Raw genomic sequence first — 13,028 nt, 5'->3', positions numbered from 1 at the left:
TACAACTCCCCCATTTATATAATTCCATATCTGTTTCATTTAAAACAAACTGAAACAGCTTTGACATATTGATGTTGGGGAAGAATTCAGAAGGCTCATTTTCTCTTAGGGTACTCCACATATAATAAACTTTCATGGTAAACTAGTACACTACATGAGGTAAAAGTAGCTTCTACTATTGTTTTGCATCACCTCAATAAAATGAGACTAAAAACCAACCAAATTAGATGTACTATTTCTCTTTTAAAATCCTACACTCTACGTTGGAGAAAAAAACTCTTTCAGAAGTCTGTATTCATTCAGAACTTGGAATTTAAATTTACTTTCTCAGACCTAAGAGTGCATAAAAGAGAAGTCTGAAAATTATCTATCATGTTTTGCAGTATTCACATCATTTTTTGGGTCTCTGTATACTTAAAATTTCAATTCCCAAAACTAGTGGAAGAAAAAAATTGGAGTACGACCAGAGACTTGTTAAAGTCCTCCCAATTATATCATATATTAGAACATCTCATATCTCCCAACCCATGACACTCCTCCAGCCTTACTGCAGCTGAGTCTGAGTAAATGTTTGGTAGAACTTATAGTAACTTCCTCATGTAAATAAAAATACAAAACTAACTAACTGGGGATAAACGATCTGGCCTGGATATTAAAAAAATAAAATCTGTAGAAGCTGCTGGTGGTGAAGGAGATGCATGTCTGCACTTCAGAAGTACATTATGTCAGAAAAAGCCTAAACACAACAAAACAAAAGGAAATCAAAAAAGCATGTGTCAAAGAAGAAAAAGGCAACAAAAATACACATAAAAGGTATTAATAGGCAGAGAACTGCAGAAAACAAAGGATGCCTCCCAGGTGGCAATATATCTTCGCTCACCTCATCAACTCGCAAAGCCTGCTGCAGGCAGATCTACACAACTTGTGAGGAAAACAGTAGAGTTGTCATTGTTGTATAGATTATTTGCATCTCACTATTACAAAGCTCAGGGGAACTTACCAATAACTACTTTGGAAACAAAATTATCCAGGCAAAATCCTTCCCAGCAGCAACACAAGCAGCAGCTCATATTCGCCAACTGTATTTCTTGTAGTGTAGACGTAACTTTTTTACAGACAGACAGATTTAATTTACATAGTCTTCGAGGCAATCAGATGGAAAAAGAGTATTGATTTCTTGTCTGACCCCCTGCAATTCAGCACTTTGATAGGATTAACTGGAAGGGCTGACCCCCCACCATGGTTAAATACCACGCTCTGTGGCACACAGCAATCCCTCGGTGGAAGGGGAATGTAGCTAAGGCCAGGGTCATGCCTTGGCAAAGACCAACCACCAAAACGAAGGCACCACTGCAGGTAGCAGAGAGAAGACATGTCTTCTTAAAAATAGTATCACCTCCAACTGAGAAGTGCAGCCTGTTGGCAGGTTGGAGTCAAGTTATGTTGTGTTTGAAGGTACTGTGAAAGGAGATGGAGAACTTGTCCGCCGTATGTCTTGACCATCCCAAGTGAAAGCCTGCAGAAGCTGCATTCGTGAGAACACTTGGGAACACTTCCCACATTGTTTTGGGTTTTTGTTTTTCTAAACATTAATTAAACTCACCGTAGCCTACCACTGAGAAAATGAAGATAGAAACAAGGATAAGAAGATAGAACAAAGCTAAAGATGGGTATAGTTACCTGATACTTTAGATAACTGGTGAGTCATTTGAGTACTTGCACTAGAATTAAAGCATTCAAAAATTAAAGGCTGCTGTCATGCAATCTATAAAATAATGAAAGACTACACTATGTGCATATCCAGGCTGCATCTCATAGATCCCTTCTACCCCACCCCCCTTGCCAAGATTACCTGTACTTTTTGTTACAAGATAAATCAATTGCCTTTTTTATACAACGTTCTTTAATACAAGGAGTACCATTAATGTGAAGAGACTCAAAATACTAAGTTAAGAAGATATGGAACAAACATAATTTAGGACACCTTCTCCTGCTTCCCTTAACACTGATATTTAAAATGTTGACTGTAACTTAAATAGGTGAGTGCAGTAACTTAGTATAATCAAAAGCAAGTGTCCAAGGAAATGTGATCTAATACTTGTAATTTAAAATTATCTTGCAATCTGATCTAGAGAATAAAGAAAACAGAGACATCATTCAGGTGAGTCAACATTTTCATTACAGGCTGCCTATTGCAGTGAAAAAAGTGAATGAGCAATGCAAAAGATGTTGTTGTAGAAATGAGTTAAGATGCAACTTGAAACAGTCACAAAGTAAGCACTGTTTATATAGTTTTATTAATTTTTTTGAACCTGTTCTTGTTAGTAGAACACAGAAAGAGAAGAGAGACGACAAACAGAAAGCTCTACAGAAGACAAAACCCTACAGGAATAATCCACAGGCAACAGAAGACTTCATTTACAACTGATGCAATTATAGCAAGCTTGGAAATTGGACTGATTACACTTTAATGCCAAACAGTTCTAGATAAAGACAACTTAAATCACATTGAAATTACTGTTTTTTTGCTGAGGTCATGTATTTTTGTCTTTCTTTATTTGAGTGGCTCACTCTTGGGTGCTTCTGATCAAATACTGTTTATATGACATAGGAGAAAATACTTCACCTTCTTTGAAAGCTTAGAGCACCTAACCTAGTATAAATTACAAATTGTGGCTGCAACAGGCAGCAGCAATAAAAGAGACACAGTGATATTATTTTTTAACTTTTTTTTTTTTTGGTTAAACAGTATTAAACAGATCTATGCAAAAACATGTTTCTTTCTGGAAAATACTTTACAGATCAGAAAACTATTTTGAAGATGTCAACACATACAAATCAGGGAAGGCTGACTTAGCTTCCAAATTGTGTATTTATCTACCACAAGTATTTATACTTAAGTCTATTAATAAGAAACTTGCTAACTGTTGGGAGTAACAAGCTCTTCTCATTACATTGTGTCATTGCAGGAGGACTCAGGGACAACAGTGGAAAAATAGAATCAGCCACAAAAGAGTTCACAGAGAATTAATTTTCTATTCTTTGTACTATTCAGACTTCAAGAGATCACAAAGCCCAGTACCAGTTCCTCTGGAAAAAATAAATAGGGGTTCTTTTCATTCAACACATCTTTTAAGAAACAGGCCTAGGTGGAAACATTTAATTTTATTGAAGAGCAGGTAATTCTGGATCACCCACTATCACCACCATGACATAAGCTGCCCTTATGGAAGGATAAAGACTATCTTGAAAAGCTACATTTGGTGCCATGATGTAACTTCTGGGGAGATGGGAGACGACTCCAGAACGGGCAATGACAGCAGTGAAATTCCAGGACTGAGGTCCTCCACTGGAAATTCACTTACTGCTCACAACCTTGCAGATAAAGAGAGCTGCTTCCTCCATGAAGGAGAGGTGCAGGAATTCTTAGTGCAGAAAACACCTAGCTACTGCCCTCTGAACAGCTCAGTGCCCCATATCACTACTGGTCAGCACTGACCAGGCTTCAGTGAATAATCCACACTCAACACTCAAGATCAGCAGTCAACTGATGACTTTGATCAACTGGCCACATTTGGTACATCAAGTCCCTTATGCAACCATATCTAGTGGATGCAACAGAAGGGTTATCCCACCCAATGCCTCAATTCTGTAAACTTTCTCACTTGGACAGGGCCCCCAGAAAAACTTCTGGTTAAATAAAAATTAGATTCATCACAGAGTTAAATTTCTTTAAAATAGAGAAAAGATCCAATATAATTAGAAAAAGAAAACAACCTCCCTCATAAGCTACATGTTTTTGGAATATGCTTCTTCATAAATTTAAGTTTAATCTTCCTTATAGAAGTTTTACAAGGGCCAGAATTTGGTTGTTTTTAGGTTTTATGGCTCTTTTAGGGAAGTAATAAGATTACATACCTGGTGTTGGTGTAGGTCTGGTAATTAATACAGCTGAAAATGTCATTATCTCTGAACAGGTATCCACTGAAGAAACAGCAGGAACACCTAGTCAGTTCAGTTACTAGGGGTGAGGGTGGAAGATCTGAGCATCTCCTAGGAGAATAACTTTACAATTGTCACAGCTGAAAGAAAAGCTTCCAAAAGAACAAAGCTTACAACTCATACCAAGTCACTTCTGCATATCAACACTGACTAGCAGCTGGGATATTATTGAACTGTTGATTGTTGGCTTTGGTTTTTTGTAAGCATTTATCAATAAAAAATAATCAGAAGAAAAGCGAGAGGCAATCCATACACCTCTGCCCTTCAAGTCATCTCCTCTTGAGAAGCCAACTGCAGAACTTCTGGTTGACATGAGACAATGCAAAAGCCACACAACTCCTTTAGGTATCTGTGTGGTTTCCAGCAGTGACTCCCAGAGCCACCTGGGAGACAAAGAACAGGGACCACATGGGTTGTGACAATGAGTACTTCACAGGACACTGTACTGCAGTGTGAATACCACTATTCTCCTGTGGACAGCCAAACAAAACATTGGCTCTGATCTCTGAATATTCATAAACGTGCTCAAAGATTCTCCTTCCCATCAGCATTTTCTTCACCGTATTGGCTTGGAGGTTATTGTAAGGTGAGACCCGACTGCTTTTTATCTTGATGAATGCTCATTTCCTTCTACTAGGTCAGAACTTCAACATTATATGATGGAAAAGGCTAAGTCCTAAGGGGATCCTCCTAGCAGTTAGGGACACCTTAAGGTTTGAAGGCGACATACAATGCAGACAAAACAGTGCTGAAAAAGATAACTTATTTATCTTTCTGCAGCTGATGACTTTCACCTAATTCTCAGAGAAAATGGAAAATGCTGAATAACAGAACTCCAGCAAGGACCAAATAAAGTCCAGAAATCTCTCAAGAAGCAGCAAGAACTGGTGATTTGCTGTTTATAAAAGTTTGTGTAAACTGAATAAAATTCTAAGACTTAAGAAGGACAGAGTTCCCCAGGTATGACTTCATGGTAAAGAGACTTTCTTGTAGTCTTTGGAGTGCAACTGTATAGAGCTACACACTGTGAAATGTGAGTTTCATTCATTGACCTCTCTCAGTATCACAGCAAGCTTTGTGGTCCTCTTTTTCTCCTTCATCAACTTCAGATACTGTTCACCAGAATCACACTAATATGGCTGGGTTTGAAATACTCTGAGAAGTGTGGAATGAGCTGACACCAAACAAAAGAAAGAAGGAGATCTAGTGGTGAAAGAACAATTCATCTTACAGGATCTCATCCCCTCTTCTCTCTGCCTCTTGCAATTTTACATTTCTTCCCATGTTGGCATGCCAACTCTTGGTGGGACCGACAATTTTGGGTGATTCTTTCATGGCCAGAAATACCCTGCCAGACTCTCTCATTTCATCATTTCATTGCTTCTCTCACAAGCACTCTACAGATCTGCATCCCTCTTATTTTCTGGACTTCGCAACGGTAACCCCACTTCAAAGACACAGCTCATAGGGCCATATCTCCCTCCACTAATTTCCATCCACATGCTGTCTATGCTAGGCCCTCCATCTCTACTTTTGACTCTCCACCAGTGTGTCTGCAATGCTTTCTTCTGGGCAAGTTCTGTTGTCTCTTCTTGATGTCTGTGAATATCAGTGACTCCTTCCTTCCCCACCTACCCTGTGCCTGTTCCTCCTTCCCCAAGACTTCCCATGTACACCAACCCACTGACCCCAGATTCTCAGGAACACAAATCTCTTCACTAAGCAGCTTCCAAACATGGCTCAGCAATGCTGCTGGGCAGCACAGCAACTTCAGTCTCACCACCAGCCACCTTCTACCTCCACTCAGCCTCATTTTTCTAGAGTGGCAGTGCATATACTTAGTCTCCAAACTCTGCTATTCTAATTCTTATGAACTAGAGCAGCAGAAATGGAAGAAGCAGTAGCAGCATAAAGTGCAAATTCAATAATAAAAAACTGCTAAAAATGCAGTCATCAGCCAGAAACAAGGGAAGAATAAAGAAAGACCATAGTCTTAACTATGAGCTGCTGTAATGAAACCACCCGTGACAGCGGTGCAAAAGGTATCCCTGAGCAAAAGGTATACCTTGAGCAAAAGGTATCCCTGGAAGTGAAAAACCTACTACAAATGATGAACTTTCACTAAGCTGGAGATGTGCAGCCTTGTCATCTGAGAAAGTGAGTTAAAAGAACAGCAGAACACTTGAACCAGTTGAAGAAAGAAAACCACATTTTCAGCTACTTCAGCAGGCAAACAAAATGAGATACGCTCTGAGTGTAAACCACAATGGCAAGAAAATGTTCACCCGCATTTTCCCCTTGAACCACCAGGGACATAACTGTTCAAGATACATATTGGAGGAAAAAACCATTCCTTTAGAGGAACAAGGTTTCTATAGCTCATGGAAAACAGACATCAGGCCTATCACATGGAACATGTGATGTCCCATATATTACCTGCGGCACAACCACTAAGATGAGCACATACCCATGAATTCATGCATCACTGTTCTTTCATATAGGAGTACAGCTGTATTTTTATATCATGTAGCAGAGTTGTAGCACAGCGTAGGAAAAGTTGGTGCCAGCAGAGGGAGGCAGTTGCTCTCCAGGACATGCATCTTCACATTCCCTGATGCACAGTAGGAAGCCAACAAGTTTTGTTTTTGTGGAAGTGAACTCACCCCTCAGCCATTGTGTAAATGTGGCTTTAAATCAAGCTGTAATTAGATTTTTCTGTATTTAACAAAACCCCTCTTGTGCTCCTCTTTTCCAGCTCTAGACAGGAAAGAAATGTATTTGTGAAAGAAAAAAGGAAAAAAGTTTATGCCTCTTCCCAGAGCATGTCCTGGCATGCATGCAAAAGCAAGTACAAAACATAAAACAATAAGCTTACAGGACACTCAATCTTCACGTTACGTAGGAACACAAGGATCTCTCAGCTGGTCCACTGTTAAATGTCAGCCCATTATTACCAATATTCTGCTTCACCACATTAACCTTGTCAAAAGATACTAACAGTCCAACCCTCGGAGTTTAGCTTCTCTTCATAAATTTAATTTGCTTGGCAGAAACAGAAGTGGAAAACCTCTGCTAAAGACTCAGGCAAATTAAGACTGCCACGTAGCCCTTCTAGGACAGATTTTTTTTTTCCCCCTCTCAACTTTTACAGTCAGAACATTCCCATTTTTAACCAAACAGCTTTATCCCCCACTAGCAGTATTTCTATACTTCGGTAAATCCAAAATAAAACTCTGTGGTTTTTTTTCTTTGTTTTTTTTTTTTCCCAAATCTACTTTACTATAATACAGGTTGCACAAGGTGGTTTTATTTTATGTAAGTTCTTTATAGACTAAAATGCATGATTCCACTGTGCTTTACACTGCCTATGCAGAACTGCATAGGAAATGAAGTTGAGTACACTCAGAATAACAAACAGCTTCAACTGTATTTTGATCACAGGCTTACAAAGAACTTTATGGTGGTGACAACAGCAGTGGATACAATGGTAAGGTGGTGCAAGGAAGTCAAGAGGACATGCCCAAGGGCACACACCAAGTCAGCTGCTGTTTTAACAACAAAAAGTTTCTGCTCTTAATCCAGGTCTTCCCAGTGAGTCAAAACCTACTGATAACTATCTGGTCTGATAAAAGTTTCAGGTCCTTTAGAAAAAAGGAGCAGAGACAACTGCTAATTACCCACACACAGACACCTAACCACTGCCTAAGATTAAATGATTTACAGAGTAACTAATTTTTAGGAGAGCTTGAAAAGTGGGCCTTTTCTAAACCAACTTATTTCAAGAACATATACTCTAGCAGCCTAATTCTCTACAAATCATCTGTTATGCTGCAAGTTTTAAGAAACTTAAGGTTGATTTAGACAACTCAAAAGATAACCTCATTCTGAAGTAATTGTGCAGTTTAATCTTACAAAAGATCAAGGTAAGAACAAATATTGGAAGTAGATTATCCTCCTACACCTGTAGGAAAATTATTAGATTTGGTTGTTGTTGTTGTTTGTTTTTTTAATAGCCAATACTACCTCTTCCTGAAGCAGGATAATGAAGTTTGATTCAGCACCAATCCAAAATGACAATACAAAAATTCTTACTATGTGCAAAGAGTTTGTGGTTTTGAAACTTATAAATCATCTCAGCAAAAGCTCACAGGTATTCAGTATTCTAATCCTTACTCTATCTCTACTTTTACATAAATAAAACAATTTAAACATCCTGTACAAAAGAAACCTAAATTTGCCACAATCAAAGAGACTATAGGTAAATTTATTTTCTCTCACCTTCTTTGACTTGTAGAAAACAAGAGCTGGTTTATTTTTCTGTAAGTCTGAAAGTTGACACAGTATAATGCCATCTACAACTGTGTGAAATATTTTGAATATTAATGTCTAGCCAAGCCAGCAATTCAGAAAAAAAAAGGAAGAGGAATCCCATAAAGCAGGTAGTGATTGGTATGGAGCCCCTATTACGAAAGGCAAGTTTCTACACTACCTCTGAAAGTAGAAGAATACAATAGGATTAGCCTTATCTTATTTAAGTTTCTTAACAGCAAGACTGCAGCCTCCTGACAATACTGTTTCCAGTAGGACTCAAATTCCAAGTAAGAGCAATTCTTAAAATAAAGTAGCTATGTCTGGCAGAGCTGGAACCATGAGGACAACATGAACACCCAAACCAGTTTATTCAAGTTGGACTCAAGAGGAAAAACTATATTTCAGGCTAGACAAAAATAAGACCCAACATACCTAAAGAAGCTTTCAGACTACCATTTTTAGGTCATGCCCTGAACTTTTTCCTGCTTTTCAATTCATATGTAGGAAGGTCAGATCATAAAGTGGATTCCACTGTGGCATTTCAAGTCAGATTATTCTCTATAAAATAATTAGTGTCATTCTTCTCATCACTTGTAAACTGTTTTGCTAGTCTGAGAACGTTTTTTGTGTTTATTTGTGAAAAGCTTTTTTTAATCCCTTCAAAGTACCAGCATCCTAAGCACAGCTATCTCATGCTCCATGAACTTTAGTGCAAATGCTGTAAGCGTTTCCTTTCTTCTTAACAACTTCATTACAGTGTTTACACAGGAATACAGTGCTTGTACTGTAACCATGCAAAGCAAATATTCTGTAGTAAATGTAAGCTTTATTCAAAGTGTGGCTTTAGAAGTCTTTATGGCATCTTCCAGCCTGGACTGCCAGTGCTAGTGCAGGGAAGATGGCAAAAGGAAAACTATAATGACAGACCCTTCTGCTCACAAGAACTTTGGAACGGTCAAACAGAAAACCAATGGGCCAAAAGTATTTCCAAAATGTGTCTGCACCTCTTTGCTAACCCATGACATCCTGAGCTATCCCTGCAAAAAGGACCTCAATTCCTCCACACTGTCTTCTCAAGCTGTTTACTCATCATGACATTGTTAAGTAAATGAGAGAAAAATGGCTGGAGGATTAAAAAACCTGGATCACAGTTGCATGAGAAATGGAAGTAGAATTTTTCTTCTTAAAAAGAAGATTAAATGCCCTTTTGGCAAGATAGCAATCAAGTTGTGATTTTCCTTCTGGTAGAACTGTGTCTGGTATGACCAGGACACAGACCACCAGTGACAGACTTCCCAAAGAAACACAGCATTCAGGGAGAAAAGTAGTGTCAAGGATCCCTAAGTGTTGTTCAAGAGAAGAACTTCTGCCAGAAGTAAAGCTCTTAAGCAAGACTGAAATCCCATTAAGGAAAAAAAAACAAGGAGGGGAAAATCAACAGCCTCTTACAGTGGAGAGTTTAAATAAAGTCAAAGCTATTAGTGGAGACAGTGAGGGATCAGAAAGGAAACAAAGGCAAAATAGTTGGTGTACAGTGAAAATCTGCAGTGTTGGCTTCACTTATGAAAAAACACCATGGTTCTCCTCTAAAAACTTTTTTTGGGCTCACAAAGAACTCTTGCATTTTACCTCTTCTAGCAGGAGAGAAATCAAACATGTAATATTCAGGGCTTATTCTGTGTGAAGTAGAAAATGCTTATGCTAGCCCTCAATGCTCACACTGAATGAGCATTGAGCTTTTTGGTGCTGCTCTTTCTTTTGTTTGTTTTTAAGGGGGGGGGGGGGGGGAGGACTCTACTGAAAGGAACACATGGCCATGTATGTAGATCTGCTTTTGCTGATATCACTACCACAGACCTAAGTACTGTAATTCAAGAAACATAGAAAATCACTGAATGATTTCATGAAAAAAATATCACAAGCCCACTGAACCTGCTATTTTGAAATCCAATCTAGTATTAACGGCAATAAAGCAAAGAAGAAAACCCAACACCACAACCTCAGAGATACAATGATGCCTGAATAAATCAAATTCACCAGTTTTGGTTTGTGGTACAGAAGTTTACATTTGAATGCAGCTGGACTGCAGTCAGCTAGCCAGCTCCCAGAACAGCCCCTCCAAGCTGTATTGATTTCTAGGGAAGAAAAGGCACTGTAAATCTGCCTGAGCAGCATTGCGTCATACTTTTGGTTGGCTTGAAAAAAGCAAATTAAATATTTTCCATTAGCATGGTAAAGAAGCTATACAATTTTGTTTTTATTTCAAATAGAGTCTCAAGTTACAGAACACTTTAGCTAACTCTGTGGCAAGGACTACATGCTCCGTGTTTGTGAAGCCAGCAATTCATGCTTATGTGAAACCAGATGTGTGCACTGCACAGTTCCCAGGGCTGGGAAGGGCTTTTAAAGTGCGTTGCTATTGATTAAAAAGGACTCTGCTTTTCACTTAGATCACGGAATATACTGAAGCAGAAACAAGACATTTTTTCAGATGAGGGGAAAGATGGGAAGAGCAAAGGGTCAGAAGCAGAAGAAAACTTTAAGGCTATAAAAACCACACAGACAGAACAGCATAGGAGCAATTCTGTAGTACAACAAAGAGCAGTTCTAAACAGTTCTAAAAAGCAATTACCATAACGTGATTTGAGGTAACAACAACTCCTTGATCAATTATTCATATAATTTACAACAGTTACAGCTGCATCAATGAGGAAAAGGAAAAAAAAAAAAAAAGAATCTAGGGCAAATATAAAATCTTCACAGCTATGAAGTGTCCTTGATTTTCACCAGAACATTTGGCTGTCTCATATCATGTGTTTCTAGTTAGCAACAAACCCCTCCAACAAAGGGAAACGAGACAGAGAGGCAGAGAACAAACTGCCTTGTTGGAAGCAGTGAGAGTGTTCAAGGCTGCATTTCACTCATGGATGCTTGCATTACCAAAACCCAACACTACACTAACACTGCTGTGTTTGAAACCTAGCCACCACCCCACCTAGATACATCCATGCACCCCATGGGATTATGAGGATACCCTCTGTGAAGTCTTTACTCTCTCAATGCATAAAATTGCACTTCAAAAATAAATAAATGTTTAAGTAACTCCCAGAAGAAATGCTGTGTCTTTGCAACGTATAGTTATCTCAACTTGTATTGCTTTGTGTACTCCTAAGGCAAATGTAACAAAGTGAAACACTACAGAGATAAGTATTTCTGGATGGGTTTTTTGCCTTCAGTTTGAAATCACTTCGTAATCATCAGCAGCAGCTTTTCTGCTCTGTCAGGGTTTGAATACAATGTCCCCAGTAGTTCAAGATGACCTTGCTAGTGGACTGGAGAAACATGAGTGCAGCTGAAATCCAAGAAATGTGAAGCAAAGAGAGAGGCCATGGTGCAGTAAAGGGATGTGGGGGCCCAACTGTGCCTACTGCACTCACCCCCAGTGTGTACAGCAGCCCATGAGGGAAGGTTATGAGCTGAAGCACTGATTCTACTAACGGGAGAACTTAACAGCAATTTTGATGCTACTCCATGGATGGAAGGACAATGAACTCAGGTCTAGTTCAGAGCTCTAATTTCAGTTTAAATTAAGATCAATAAAGGATTAACTAGAAAAATCTGCAATTCTTCTCAGGTGAATCAAGAAATATTCACTTAGGAAGATTTCCAACAAAGTCAGCACCTTGCAACAGGTAGTTTTTAAAAATGGAGAAGCTGACAACTTTAGAAGCACCTACATTCAATCCTAAATAAATCTGTGGGAAACATTTCCACTACTACTCACTTTTTTCAGCCAACTCTCTACACTTAGTTCAATTAATCTTGTCCGTATAAAGGACAGATCTTGCATATATCATCACTATATTCAAAACTCTGGCAAACAAAACCACAGCAAAACCATAGTCAAATCTCTCTAAATGTGTGTAACTGTAACATTGATAAGTTCAACAAAGTTCTTGGGGTCACATGTCCTTTTCTTCCATCAGTATTTATCCCGTAAAAGCAAAAATGGCTTGTGGATGCTAAGAAATTACCACAGTGCTGATAAACAGAAAATCATCAGATACAAACCTCAATCTTCTCCCATTGCTGAAGATACCAGAGAGTGTTTCCATATTTTTGTGGCCACTCAAAGCGAGCTCTGAAGTGGGATATGTTTCTAAAAACAGAGCATGCTGTAGAGCTCAGAAACAGCCTGTTCCCTTGCCAACAAAGAACTGTAGATGTATCTTCCTCCTAATAATCTAAGGAATTACTTCTGGCTCTAACCTACAATGCATATTATGTTGTTTTCCTCTCCCCTCCCCCAGAATTTGCTATTACAACATTTGTATCAGGTAGCAAGGAGCTATACACACAAAAGAAGGAGAAAGCTCAGAGATGCACTTGAGTGTTTATTTCACAAGAAGAAAAATATTTATTTTGAGAATTGCATCACACAATTCAATTTGTTTGAAAATGAATCACTGTACCTTGCTGTAAGACTTCTGAACTCCTGCTAAGGCTATCTGGCCTGTTAGGAGGTCTCCAGATCAAGGCAGATCTCTTCACCCTGGAACTCCCAGAGGCTCCCTGCAGCAATGCCTGGAGACACAGCAACAGGGAAGGCATTTAGCTTCATCATCAAAGTCACAGTTTTAGAATGGATAAGAGAACAGTGTCCTTAAAAGCTGCACCTTGGTTTAAACAATGTAAATTTCCAAAATTAGAACCCT

At 38.8% G+C, this 13,028-nt stretch overlaps 1 protein-coding gene across 2 annotated transcripts in view; it reads right to left on the bottom strand.

Moving 5' to 3' along the window:
• FAM110B (family with sequence similarity 110 member B) overlaps nt 1-13,028 on the bottom strand; it is a 113,965-nt gene that overhangs the window by 70,934 nt on the left and 30,003 nt on the right. Inside the window, exon 2 of one of the 2 annotated variants that reach the window (XM_036406223.2) lies at nt 12,786-12,897. The exons of the other annotated variant lie outside the window; for it this stretch is intronic. The gene's annotated coding sequence lies outside the window, so the exon portion shown is untranslated. The remainder of the gene's footprint in view (nt 1-12,785; nt 12,898-13,028) is intronic. 2 annotated transcript variants of the gene reach the window in all.

This window comes from Molothrus ater, chromosome 1, assembly GCF_012460135.2.
Source record: "Molothrus ater isolate BHLD 08-10-18 breed brown headed cowbird chromosome 1, BPBGC_Mater_1.1, whole genome shotgun sequence".
Taxonomy (NCBI): domain Eukaryota; kingdom Metazoa; phylum Chordata; class Aves; order Passeriformes; family Icteridae; genus Molothrus; species Molothrus ater.
Note: the sequence above shows the minus strand (reverse complement) of the source record. Positions and strands in the feature narration are given on the sequence as shown.